Here is a 13202-nt window from a genome sequence, read left to right as displayed (position 1 = left end):
GGTAGCCAAGCAATGCCCAACAATAGCCGGCGTCTATCGGCTATTGTTCTCACCAGCTGACATTCTATACATTCTGACATTTGTCAAAAAGGACCCCAAGTACTCTGATTAGTTTAGCAAAAGGTCTCTGAATGAAGTCATTTCAGTGACGTGCACGTCATCCATGGACTATTAAACAAGATTTGACTTTCTTTCACGCTAGGGTACAAATTAATAATAATCTTAACCTTAGTAAGTATTGTTTGTTTTCTTTTATTATCCCGAGTGGCCCTAATATTGTAATACTGTATATGTTTCATTTTAATGGACAAAAAGAAACAAAATCTTTCGAAGAATTACCTTAAAATTATTTGTTGTTTTATTTTCTTACTAGCAGCAGTATTTTTTTCCGCCGGAAATAAAATGTACTCTTTCAGTACTAAGATACTGGATAAAATTCAGGACAATGGACAAATTCTACTGGATAAAACATATATATTATGTAGAGTGTGAAATCATGTTTTTCGAGGGAAAAAATTTTAATCGTAAAAGATTTTTTTTTTTTCCAAGGAAGAAACTGTCATTTTTACCAGTATAAAGTAGCATTTTTTTTTAGAAGAAACTGTTAATAATAGGATAATATAAGCGATTTTAATGAGCACATTTAAATAAAAAATAAATCCCATGATTATGCTTGTAATATTAAAATTGAATACTTTAAAACTTCATCCTGGTAATACGACTTTATTCGCTTCAACATAACAATTTATTCTTGTAAAATTCTGACATTATTCTCACAGTAGTACTATATTTTTTATTTTTCAAAGTGGCCCTAATACTAAATATCAATGTAAAGCAAAAGCAACAAAAATTTTACCGTGACTATTTAAAAAAAAAAAAAAAAATTAGGGGAAAATATTCACGTGAGAATAAAATAGTAATATGACAGGAATAATGTAGTATTTTATCCCTATTACGTACCATTATTGTGGTTGCACTATTTTCTATCATTTTTAAAGTGAAATATGTTTTTATCATATATAATATAACATACTGTATTTAAAATTCAATAAATACACATTTCGGTCATCAGGTTTCATCATGTTACTACTTGTGAATTGTTTAAAATGTTATTTATTTACCAGTGAAAACGGGCTTCCTTTTGTTTGTGGACCCCCGGATAATCCCATGCATGAAATTCACTTTGTTCGTCCTCTGATCAAATTATTTGATTCCATCTTCAATATTCATCACCACATTTGCAGTGCACGCATGCACCTTTCTGGCAGGTGTTCGTCTGCCAAAAGACGCACTGCCTGCTCTGAATACAAGACGAGTGCCGCATCAAATCTGCAGTGATCGAAACACGAGCTGATCAGACCGTTGGAGTCTTTGCTTCACATGCAGCTGAATATTTGTCAGGCAAACTTGGCGTCCGTCTGTGTTGACAAGGCTGCCACATGCATGCCATCACATTCATCATGAACTGATGCGTCATACTACACACACTAGGAGGCTGTTGCATGCTACTCTGCAGTATGCGGTATTTATTGATAGACTAATCAATTCTATGTAGCTTTGCCCTGCCAACATTTTATCCACAAAACATACACAAGGCGCCATGCAGGCAATTACCACTATGCAGACAGATACTGTAAAATTAGTGATGAAAAAAAAGAAGCTGCATCCAAGTCCCATAACATTGGATTATGTCTGTCTTGAGGCAGTGTGACAAATTGGCACAAATTGTGGATGATGTGCTAATACATGCGAAACGTGGGAATCTAGCTATCATTTCTTTCCATTTTTTGAGGGAATATCTCCTAGTGCCTTCATGATACATCCTTGATAAAAGGTACATAAAAATCAATAATCCATGGATGCTTGTCCACTCATGGGAAAAAATAGACATGAAACAAGCCAAGTCTGCATAAAGAAAAAAAGCAAAGTTAATTCATCGATAGGCTCACTGAAATTTGATATTGAACAATATGCTGACATCTCACGTATTTTGTGCGACTTTCCAGTGCAGATTTTTCCTGAAAATGTTGATTGTTATGAGAGTGATTTTCTTCGACTCTATTGTAAGGTTGCCAGAATTTCAGTAGTCGAAACAAATACCTGTGAATTATTATTATTATTATTACTTATTTGATACTACAATAAAAATAAAAAAAACAGAAACTGTGTATTTTTAAGTTCACGATTTCTATTAAAAACTGATTTAAAACTGTGAAATATTTTAAGACCACTGTGCTTCCAACAAAACAATATTTTCCTGTATTTTGGTCATTACCGGAACTTCCAACCTGCGTGCATTGATTTCACACAGCGACATAGAAACAAACGCTACACCTACGGTTACCTTTTTCAACCTCAAAACCAAAAACACAGCAGCAGTGGCGGCAGCTCCGATATGTAGCGTTACCTTCTGGTGGTGGCCTGAGGCATTGTGAGCGCGGTGTTGAAGCGCTGCGGACGAGTGTGTGGTGAAGCTAGCGCTACCTGGCTAGTAGCTAGCCGGCGAGGTGTCACTACGTCAGTAAAATAGTTCTTCGGTGTAACAATGTTAATAATAATAATAATAATAATAATAATAATAACAATGTCAACAATGCTTGGTTAATATACACGTCACATTATGTAAATGAGTGGTTCCCAAACTTTTTACAGTCGCGTACCCCTTCAGACATTTGATCTGAAGCCATGTACCCCCTAGTCCTGCACACTTAAAAAACACAAACCATTTTATCTGAATTGACTTGAAATATTGAACATAATTGGTTAATTAATTTGATAGTACTTCGTGGTCAAAAATGTGTATTTTGCATGGTCACATTTTGATAGTTTCACATGAGCGCTGATAAATAGAGAGCTAATCATCCTATATATCTTTTGGAACACCCATAAAAGTGAAACCGTCAACATTAAAGACGCTTAATGCACAAAATAATCATGGGACTTACTTATTTGTTCATATAATGCACACAGAGCGATGAACAACTTCATGCTCTGTCTCCTTTCTGCTCCGTTCTCCTTGCGCCATGAGGCGTTCAGGCGCACTTGGAAAAACGAGTGTTAGGTGCTAATTGTTTTTCATTTTTATTCACGTACCCTCATGACAATTGGTGTACCCTTACGCGTACCCCACTTCGAGAACTTCAGAGGCGGAACAGATGTGTCCTATTATGTGCATTCTTAGCTGGCTCTTTTTGCATCTTTAGACCGCACAGAAAAGAAAAAGACGTGTGTTCACGTCTCACATAGGGATTGTAGAAGATTGGCAAAATTTAAAAACAAGTGCAGTTTTCCTTTAACGCAGGGGTGTCAAACTCGTACCATGGAGGGCCGAGACACTGCAGCTTTTCTTTCCAGCCGGTCACGAAAGGAGGTGATTTTAATGGTCAACACCTCCATCAATTTGAGGGAAGGAGCTCATCAATTATGCGCCTGCTGGAGAAACCGGTTGTAGAGAAAACCTGCAGTGTTTCGGCCCTCCATCGACACGTGCTTTAAAAGCTCAACGCCACTGGTGTTCTTTATTTTTCCTTTTCCGTTTGCGTGCTGGCGCCACAGTTGTAGTGAGCTGCAAATGGCCAACGAGGCGCGAGTTTGACGCCCCTGCTTTACAGTGTAAAGGAAAAATGACATTCTAGTTCAAATAAGCTCACAGACTGTCAGAGAACATCCCATAATGTAACGTATCATGACGGCATTTACAGTACATTATGAGCTAACCATCACTGTTCATGTAAGGCGAGCAAGTGTTAGAAGCCCGTGCCTCTACAAGCATCGTAAGATGGCTCTCAGCCCAAATAACGCAACATGTATTTGGCTCATGCATAACATGACACCAGCGACAGTAAACTGAAACGTACTCACCTTGAATTCTTTCAACAAGGTGTTTCGCCAGGTTCAGATTCTTTCCTCCTTTGGTTTGAAAACTTTGGAGGCACCATTTGCATGTCAGTGTTTGTGGATTTATAATTGCACTGCATTCATCCACCTGGAATGCTAAGTATCTCCACATGTGACTCCGACTACCTGGCTTATCAATAAGCCGAGTTGATTGTGCTTTCCCATGAATTACTGAGGAAGTTTTTTCTAAAGACAGCATGCGTTCTTCTTTAGCACCGACCGCCGAGAGAAACAAGCGACTGGCGTTCTAAAAACAGGTCCAAAACAACAGGGAACTTGGGAATTTGCAGGCGACTTTACAAAAAACAAGCCCAAAGTCACTTGCAATTAGTGATGCGTTGGTCGCGAACGAATCAGCTCAAAGAGCCGGCTCTTTGAAATGAACGACAGGAGCCGGTTGGCATCGTTGGGTATGGGAGCCATTTGGGAGCCGATGAGTTTTTCCTCGTCTTTTTTTCTGTTAAAGGCAAATGTCATTGGTCAAGATGTGTGGTGGCGTCTCTGTGTCCAAACCGACCAGGGGGAGGGGCGGGGTTAAACACGCTGTGGTGCTCTTAGAGACGATTTGTTCGTGAGAAATTGGCATGAAGAGACTTGATATAATTTGTCTATTGAGATGGGTCTTTGTTTTTGTATTTTATAATGTAACATTATATTATACTTAAATAAATCCATTTAAATAATAAACATTGGATATCATGACATTTTTTACATTAGTAATTCATTTTACACAATACACATAATTTGGTGATAATTCAAGACAACAAAAAAATCTGAGGAGCCACTTGGGAGCCGAAAGAGACGGCTCCTTTTTAGTGAGCCGAGCCAAAAAAACTGGCTCTCAAAAAAAAAAAAAAAAAATCTATCACTACTTGTAATAAGCGGATTTAGCAACCCTGCTGCTCAGTCGCCTTAATGCTCATACGCGGAACTGCCCACGTCAGTTAGTCGATACTGCTAGCTGAGGGAGACTGTAGAGTCGATACTGGCGATACCTAGAAAAGCAGATACACTAAGTATCTTCTTACTACTTCTTAAGTCGAAAAAACTTTAATATTACCAATGATATAGGTACTACATGTACGTGTATACATATACAGTATATGTGTATGTATATAAATATGACTCTGGATGCAGTAGTAATATTAAACGAGGGTAATTAATGAAAAAAACAATAATAAAAATGATATAATAATATGTAATGATAAATGTTATTTACCTTTGAAGAGGAGTGGTCGAGCATACATCGTTGGTGGAGTTGGAGGAGGAGCTATTGAAAAAAGGACAAATGGTCGTCGTCATTAGACTCTTCTAAAAGAGGTAGTGTTCTGTGGGTGGTGTAGAATTAAGCATGCCTATTAACTCTTCATTAATTTTAATCACAGCTCTGTCCGGGTTGTATCATACAGCTACAATTTAGCTTCCATTTATCTTTCTCTCACCAGCGTCTAACTCTACAGTACAGTATCTGTTGGTCCCATTAGCACGTCACAGTGCCCTCTACTGGTCAAGCATGTAGCAGTATAAATATTGAGTTACAGTACTACAAGGCAAAATACATGAAAATATAGACCAGTCAGCTTGCGTTCGTATCTCCGAATGTTCGCTAGTCGGATGTTCGTAACTTGGGGACTTAGCGTATTGATGTATATTTTGCGTGTTGATCTTGACTTGGTACCGAAGTGACAACCCCACTCTACTGTATTTAGAAACAATGTTTGTCCCCCATTGAAGTATAAAAGTAAATGTTTTTAATGTCAAATTTTAACACGGTTAACTGTTATACAAGCGTAAAAAGAAGGTCAGTTTCGGCATAAAGAAAAAGCAAAATGCGTTATGTTTTTGAAGTCACTCGTTGACATTCAATTTGGAAAAAGCTCATGTGACATCGGGTTGAAATCCCGAACCGTATGACGACAGTGTGTGTGCGGTTGCTGTAGAAACATTTAGATGTCACTGCTGAGTTATAGCATGTTTGTCATGAAAGCTTTAGAGGACGAGTCCTTCCACCTCGCAGTCACATCCTCGCTTCCTTGTTCACGTCGACAAAAGATGCCGACTTGTGATGATAGTCGTCTCTCATTGTTTGGGTTTCATCCACTTCATGAGAGCAGCATGGCAGACACCGGTGTCCCGTCTGTAGAAGACGCCCATCTGACACACATAACCTGTCCTGATGAGCAAATGAGCGCTGAGCACAAACAAATGCGAATCATCCTTGCGGCGCCCCCAGACAATGCCACCCAAGTGGCCCACATGTAAAGCCACCACTGAGCGCTGTGCAGAACAACAAAAAAGGCACTTATGCGTGGGAAGTAGTGAGGGTTCTGACGCATCCCACAAGAGTGATGGCTTTTACTCGTTTAGAAGACGACTTTGGTGTTCCACAATGCTCCTTAAGGCCTTTGAAGAAGACAGTTAGCCTGATAGTAAAGCTTTATCAAGTAGGTGTGTGTAGCTTACACACATTTTGTTGCTTTTTTAAAAGTGTTTTTCCTTACAGTGAGTGATGCAGCATTCAAACACTGACAAATAAAAGTAGTGTCCGTGCTATAAAAAACAAAAAATGAGTTAAGCAGACATCTGAAGTATAATCTTCCACGTTTTATCTGTCAGGAATGAACACGTTTCCTGCTGTGATTTGTGAAAGGAAGTGTTGAATGGGAGCTGGACTCACCCCAGCCGTGATGTTGTCTGTCTCGTGGCTGACGTTGGCCTGAGGCGAGTGTTCAAAGCTACCTGAAAGTGAGAAGAATGAGACGTGATGGACTACTGTAGTTATATAACACACTCAAATCCCACTAATCATCAAATACTTTGTTTGTCTTTACTCTCAGAATGAAGACAAATTATTGTAGCAAAACAAGAAATGTTTTTAACCAGGCTGTTTGGACTTAATTGAGGCATTCATTTCAATCAGAAAACACATTGTTTATTGTTAAGACTGCTCCTGATGTCTAATTTCTACATTGTTTGTGTTTTATATAAAACAAAACTGCATAGGTAAGTCCATTTTATTTCAAAAGCCCCAAGTCACAGCGCAATTTGCCTGAAGGCTGTTTAAATGGTCATGCATCAAAATAAAAGGAAGCACTTTGGCAACAGAGGCAAGGAAAAACTCCTAGAACCGAGACTCGATGTGACGAGTTAAATCTTCCAGGGCCGCACGGTGGCCTAGTGGTTAGCATGTTGGCCACACAGTCAGGAGATCTAGAAGATCTGGGTTCGAATCTTTGCATGTTCTCCCCGTGCGTGCGTGGGTTTTCTCCGGGTACTCCGGTTTCCTCCCACATTCCAAAAACATCCATGGTAGGTTAATTGGTGACTCTAAATTGTCCATAGGTATGAATGTGAGTGTGAATGGTTGTTTGTCGATATGTGCCCTGTGATTGGCTGGCGACTAGTCCAGGGTGTACCCCGCCTCTCACCCGAAGTCAGCTGGGATAGGCTCCAGCATACCCGCGACCCTAATGAGGATAAGCAGCATAGAATATGGATGGTTGGTTAATTCCACATTGGTTCGCAGGCCAATACTGTCACCTAGTGATGTTTTATGGGTACTGCTTTAAATATTAACGTCTCAAGGCTTCATTATGCCAGTCACTACGTCATGCTGAGCACAAAGTTCTCAAAATTCTCTGCCAAACGCTAGAGACAGTGTCTTCCTGAGAGCGAGCAATTGAGCCATTGTTTCATTTATTTATTTTGCTTTGGTGAATTTATGAAAATGGTGTTCACGCAGAAAGGTGCTAAAATAAAAAAAAAAAAAAAGATCAATCACAGCTCTACGGTCCAAGTCGCCATTGACGTGAGGTTAGATTAGTTTGGAGGTTCACGTAAAGCTGGAGTCTGGGTAAGGCTGAGCCGCATCACATACCCCACTGGCAGGGCTTCAAGCTGCCCAGCATGCCTTGCGGCACTTGTTTTGTACAAAAGCTGCTAACGTTACCGGTTTAGAATTAACATAGTTGTTGTTTATTATTCCCCAATGCAGTAGTACGTCCCCTATGTGTGTGTGTGTGTGTGTTCGCACCGTGATTGTAGTTTGTGTTCTGTGTAGTTCAAGATTCAAGATTTAGATTTCCCTGTTTGACAAGCTCACTGCTACTTGTACTATAGTGTTGGCTATTGCTTGCCCAAGTCAAGAAATGCCTCAGATCATTGCATGTGGGAATCAGGTTTGCCACATTACATACAGTATAATATTAATATGAAAAATTCAGGGCGCGTGAGCCACACGAACACTAAACTTTGATGTCAAGTCAAGGGCCATACAATAAGTTCCGACGGGCTGCAAATGACCTGTGGACGGTGGATTTGGGACGCCTGCTTCACAATGCAGCCTTTCTGTTTCTATGGTTATTATCAGTCTTTGCCATTAGTGGTGCTCTTTTGTGCTGGCATTAAAAAAACACACCAAAAAAGCAAAATGGATTCTCACTGTGCTGAAGTTCCACATGATTTGCTGACATCTTGTGTAACATTACAACAAAATAGCAGTTTGCACGCTTAATTGTCCATCTTTTGGAGTGTTTTACTTGGGAGGTTTCACTACATTATCACATCTGTGAAGGGACTATGTCCAAGCTTTGAGCTTCCACGCTAAGTGTAACAAAAACTTGCAAAGGTATTATTATTATTATTATTTTTCCAATTTGTACCATGTAGAACTCCCTCCCGTTGCTCCCTGTTGTATCACTAGGGTGTGTGAGTGTAGACTGATGGATCGAAAAGGCAAAAGGCCTGCAACACAATACATGAGAATGGTTCCTGAATGCACCATATAGCAGCAGCAGTGTCCCCAATCAATGTGACAAGCTCTAGTTTGGGTTCATTAATCTGCTTGACCATGCAGAGATTCTCTTGTTTTGCATTTTGTCATTGTCACACCTTTTGTTTCTTGCAGAATATTGTTCACTTTCGAGGCCAGGCTCTCCAGTATAACGCTCATTAGAGACCTGCCTCCAACTCATCACTGGTTTCTATTTGTCACATGTACGGATAGACATGTAAAAAGCCACTGGAAGCACAACTGCGGACCACGCAGTTGCTTATCGTCTGCTTTAACTGATTGCAAAACTTGTCGCTGATAAATCATTCCCCTCCTCTGCCCCCCGCAAAAAAATTGCTTACAAGTGCAATTACAAAAATCACAACCTCTGCAAAAGCGTCATATGAGCCAAAACATTAGACAAAACAATAATTGCCTGCATATTGCAGATAACCCCCCTCTTTCATTTATTAAGTCCTAACATTTTATGCTGGCACTGCACATAAAAAAGTGAGTAGACTCCTCACATTTCAGTATTGTATGTCTTCTCAAGGGACAAGACTATAGAAAGTAAACTTGGAAATACTTTACAGTCGTCAGTGTGCAGCTTGTGTAGCAGTATAGATTTACTATCCACTGAAAATAAGTCAACACACAGCCCATCCATCCATCCATCCATCCATCCATCCATCCAACCATCTTCTATGCCGCTTCTCCTCATTAGAGTCGCGGGGGTATGCTGGAGCCTATCCCAGTTGACTTCGGGCGACAGGCGGGGTACACCCTGGACTGGTCGCCAGCCAATCACAGGGCACATATAGACAAACAACCATTCACACTCACATTCACACCTATGGACAATTTAGAGTCACCAATTAAGCTAACCTGCATGTTTTTGGAATGTGGGAGGAAACCGGAGTACCCGGAGAAACCCACACACGCACGGGGAGAACATGCAAACTACACACAGAAATGTCCAATTGGTGTCCTTGGTGTGAATATTTACTGTAAGCGTCACTTGTTACCTGACACTGCCTTAATCCTCTTGGACATGGAATTGACCAAAGCTGCACAGGTTGTTGCTTGTCATCTTGGAGGTGTGTTTGTGCCCCTTATCATACTGAAAAAACAACTTCACAAGGTTACAGTACATGCTGGAATTCATATTTCCTTCCGTGGACCGTAGCTCCCCAGTGCCAGCAGCACTCATGCATGCTACTGCCACCATGCTTGGCTGCAGGCAAGACACAATGATCTTGCTACTCACACACTCACTGTTGCCTGTTTAGACAATAATGGCTGTGTGTTGACTCATTCTAAGTGCATAATAAATCTATACTGCTGCACAAGCTGTACACTGACTAAAGTACTTCTACAGTATTGTCCCTTGAGAAATGAACTCACTTTTGTGAGATACTGTGGATGCAGCAACATCACGACTTCCATGTTAAACATTCAAACACTCAAAAAGGAATGAAATCCATAGGGGGACATGTTGTGTTGTCCATGTCAATTAGATATAGGTCATTTAGGGAGAGAGAACAAACAACAGTGCTGCGCGTTGGAGGCTCATGCCAAAGAGTATAAGGCGAGAAGCCCCTTGGAGAAATTGTTGCCTTTTTGCTTAGATGATGCACGCACAGCACTGTTTGTGCTGAACGTGTCAATGTATAGAAACACACACACTCCATGGCATTCATTCAGCAGCCATCTTGAAAGGAATAGGATTATACACCACTGTGATGGTGCGTGCATTCCCCCACATAAAGAACTGGTAGACACACATGGATGCATGCAGGAGGCAGACTTGCATCACTTCATGGGTGTGGTCACACTTGTCATGTTTGGTTCGGTTAACATGAACTCTGGTGCATTCTCTCTGCTAGTACGGTTCGTTTGGCAAAGTGTGAACGCCATCATCCAAATCCTAGTGCGCGCCAAACAACCAGACCGAGACTGTTGGAGAGATGGGTCTCGGTTCGCTTGCACAAACACTCTGTTGCGGTTCGGCTCACACAAGCTCAAATGTGAACGCTCTACGGACCAAAGACATGGAGAAGTGTTAAAAATGACAGAAAAAAGCACCCAGAAATGACAAATTCCTCTTGTGTGTGTGTGGCGTGCGTTCTTTAAAAGTATATTTTAGAAGCTTTTCATGAAATCTGAGCTGGTAAACATAGTAGAATATATAAATAGACAACATATTCAACCATTAGAGGGCATTTTGCTGTGGAATATTTGAGTTATGTCACAAAAGCTGCCCAATCAAGTCCTTACTTTATGGATATGTTCTTTACTGTCCCATCACAACAACACTCGCCAAGATTACTTTACTGAACAACAAGTGTGAACCCAACCTAACAATCATATTTATAGATTTGATGCACAATGGGATTCAAACCTTCAACTCCTGTGCCCCCCAAACTCCATGTCAATTGCAGCAATTCCGCATTCACCAGAATGGTGTCTCTTACATCTGTGAGGGTTCAGCCGGCATTTCCAATCAGTGAAGACACCGCGTGGACCCTGGAGGGCGTCTGCAAAGAGGAGAGAACATGTAGATGTGATGAGGTGCTGCTGGATTCAATCAATATTTTACTTTTTACCTTGGCATGATGGATGCGGACGTCAGTGGATGCTTTCCATTCAAAACCTGATCCACTTTCTATCATAGATTGATCTGTCATGGCCCCAATAGAAGATTCAATTAAACACATTCCCATGGGTTTTTAAGGAATGCCATGCCACCCCGAACCACATCCCCTGCTTTTTTTTTATGGTTGTTGGAGGGCCAACTAACTGTCTGGAAGGCAAAGAAATTCGGACCGCTGTGCCGCAGAAATACAAGGTATTGAAAAGCAGATAATTGCTTATGTGAAAGAATGCCAGATTTGTTTTACAAGGGTGTACTTGTCAGGAATAAAAAGTGCATTGTTGTTGCTTTTTAACAATAGGATAGCTTGACTTTTACAGTGTGGGAACATTAAAAACAATAAGGTGAGGAAAAGGTACAGTTGTAATCCAGTAATTCTGCAGCAAAAGTGGATTACTATCATTAGGGATGAGCCGGATATTTGTTTTAGACGAGTATATCAATATATAAATAATAGGCTATACATGTATCGATATAGCACAGGGGTGCACACGCTTTTCAGTCTGTGGGATTCTTTTAATATGACCATGTCCCAAAGATCTACCTCCTACTATAAACATGTATACTAAATATTAGGGATGAGCTGGATACTCGTTTTAGATGAGTATCCGTTACTGATAATGCATTTTTGCCGAGTACGAGCATGAAACGAGTACAGCTCGTCATTATCCGTAATCGTGATGTGTAGTAGTACTTTATTAATCCCACAGCAGGGAAATTCATCTGTTACAGCAGCAAGCAAGATACACAAGTATGTACACAAGTAAGGAATGCATAGTCATAGACAATGCATGCAATGCATAGACATAGTGAAATACACTCTCGCTCTCCTGATCAGTCTATTTATCCTGCTCCTGTCCCTGTCCGTGCTGCCCCCTCTCCAGCAGCCCACAGCGTAGAAGATGGCTGAGGCCACCACAGAGTCATAGAAGGAAAATCTGCATTGGGTAACTACTTATGTATTCACTCTTCACGCTCTGTGACTGGCCAGTCACACACAGCGACCACTGGTCACTGTCTCTACTCCGGACATTTTTATTTTAGGTTTTCCTCAACTTAGCTTGTATCTAAAGCTACTTGGTAAACTTGTTTCGTTACGTAAATGGTGCATTTGACAAGACAGAGGTGTAAACAGCTTGTGTTGCGTCGGTCACTGCTCACTGCTCGTGTTTTTTTTTTTTTTTCGTCTGCTTGCTTCTGATTTGGCTCGTGATATAAAGTCAGTTGGAAAACTTTGCTTGTAGTGCTGAACGTGGTGCTTTTGAGAAAACTACTGTGAACAAGGCTGGAAGATTATTTCCCTGTTTGCCATCAATGGATGTTTGCATCCATGTCAATTTCAGACCAAAAATAATGTAGATTTAAGCCACACCCATTTCTGGTTTACACCCTGCCCACTCCGAGTACAGATAGGATACAGATCATTTAGATGGGTGAACAGATACAGTGGTGTACTCGCTCATCCCTAATATCATCATCATAATGGCCAATCACCGTATGCTCATCCAGGGCTTGTGGGCTTATCTTTTTTCCCGTTGCAAAAAAATCCCGCTTTTTCCGTAACTCCCATGTGACAAATCCCCATTAACATAGATTTTTTTTTCCAGATTTCACAATTTTTTATCCATTGCAACATCAAAACGGTCACTTTGTTCAGGACATCAAGGGCTAAAAATTCCCACTTTTCCCATAATTTTCCATTGACCAACATTCCCACAATTCTCACTATGACTACATTTTTCCAACCATTCCATCCTCAAAATAATCAGCTCATTCTGGACTGGCTGTCTTATTTTTTTTCCCGCTCCCAAAATTCCAGCTCTTTCCATGGTTCTCAGTATTCTGCAGCAAAAATTCCTGCTAAAATTAACAGAATTGATC

At 40.6% G+C, this 13202-nt stretch overlaps 1 protein-coding gene across 3 annotated transcripts in view; it reads right to left on the bottom strand.

The window, feature by feature from the left end:
• Positions 1 to 11140, bottom strand: part of enox2 (ecto-NOX disulfide-thiol exchanger 2) — a 246205-nt gene extending 235065 nt beyond the window's left edge. Inside the window, exons 1-3 of one of the 3 annotated variants that reach the window (XM_054792439.1) lie at positions 11070 to 11140; positions 6575 to 6636; positions 5117 to 5167 (exon numbers count right to left, since the gene is read on the bottom strand). The gene's annotated coding sequence lies outside the window, so the exon portion shown is untranslated. Of the gene's footprint in view, positions 1 to 5116; positions 5168 to 6574; positions 6637 to 9693; positions 10509 to 11069 lie in introns of those variants that run through there. The other 2 variants (XM_054792442.1, XM_054792440.1) reach the window with 2 other exon arrangements.
• Positions 11141 to 13202: the final 2062 nt, after the last annotated feature.

This window comes from Dunckerocampus dactyliophorus, chromosome 11 (genome assembly GCF_027744805.1).
Source record: "Dunckerocampus dactyliophorus isolate RoL2022-P2 chromosome 11, RoL_Ddac_1.1, whole genome shotgun sequence".
Taxonomy (NCBI): Eukaryota; Metazoa; Chordata; class Actinopteri; order Syngnathiformes; family Syngnathidae; genus Dunckerocampus; species Dunckerocampus dactyliophorus.
The sequence above is the reverse complement of the archived record's forward strand: the minus strand, read 5'-3'. Positions and strand labels throughout refer to the sequence as shown.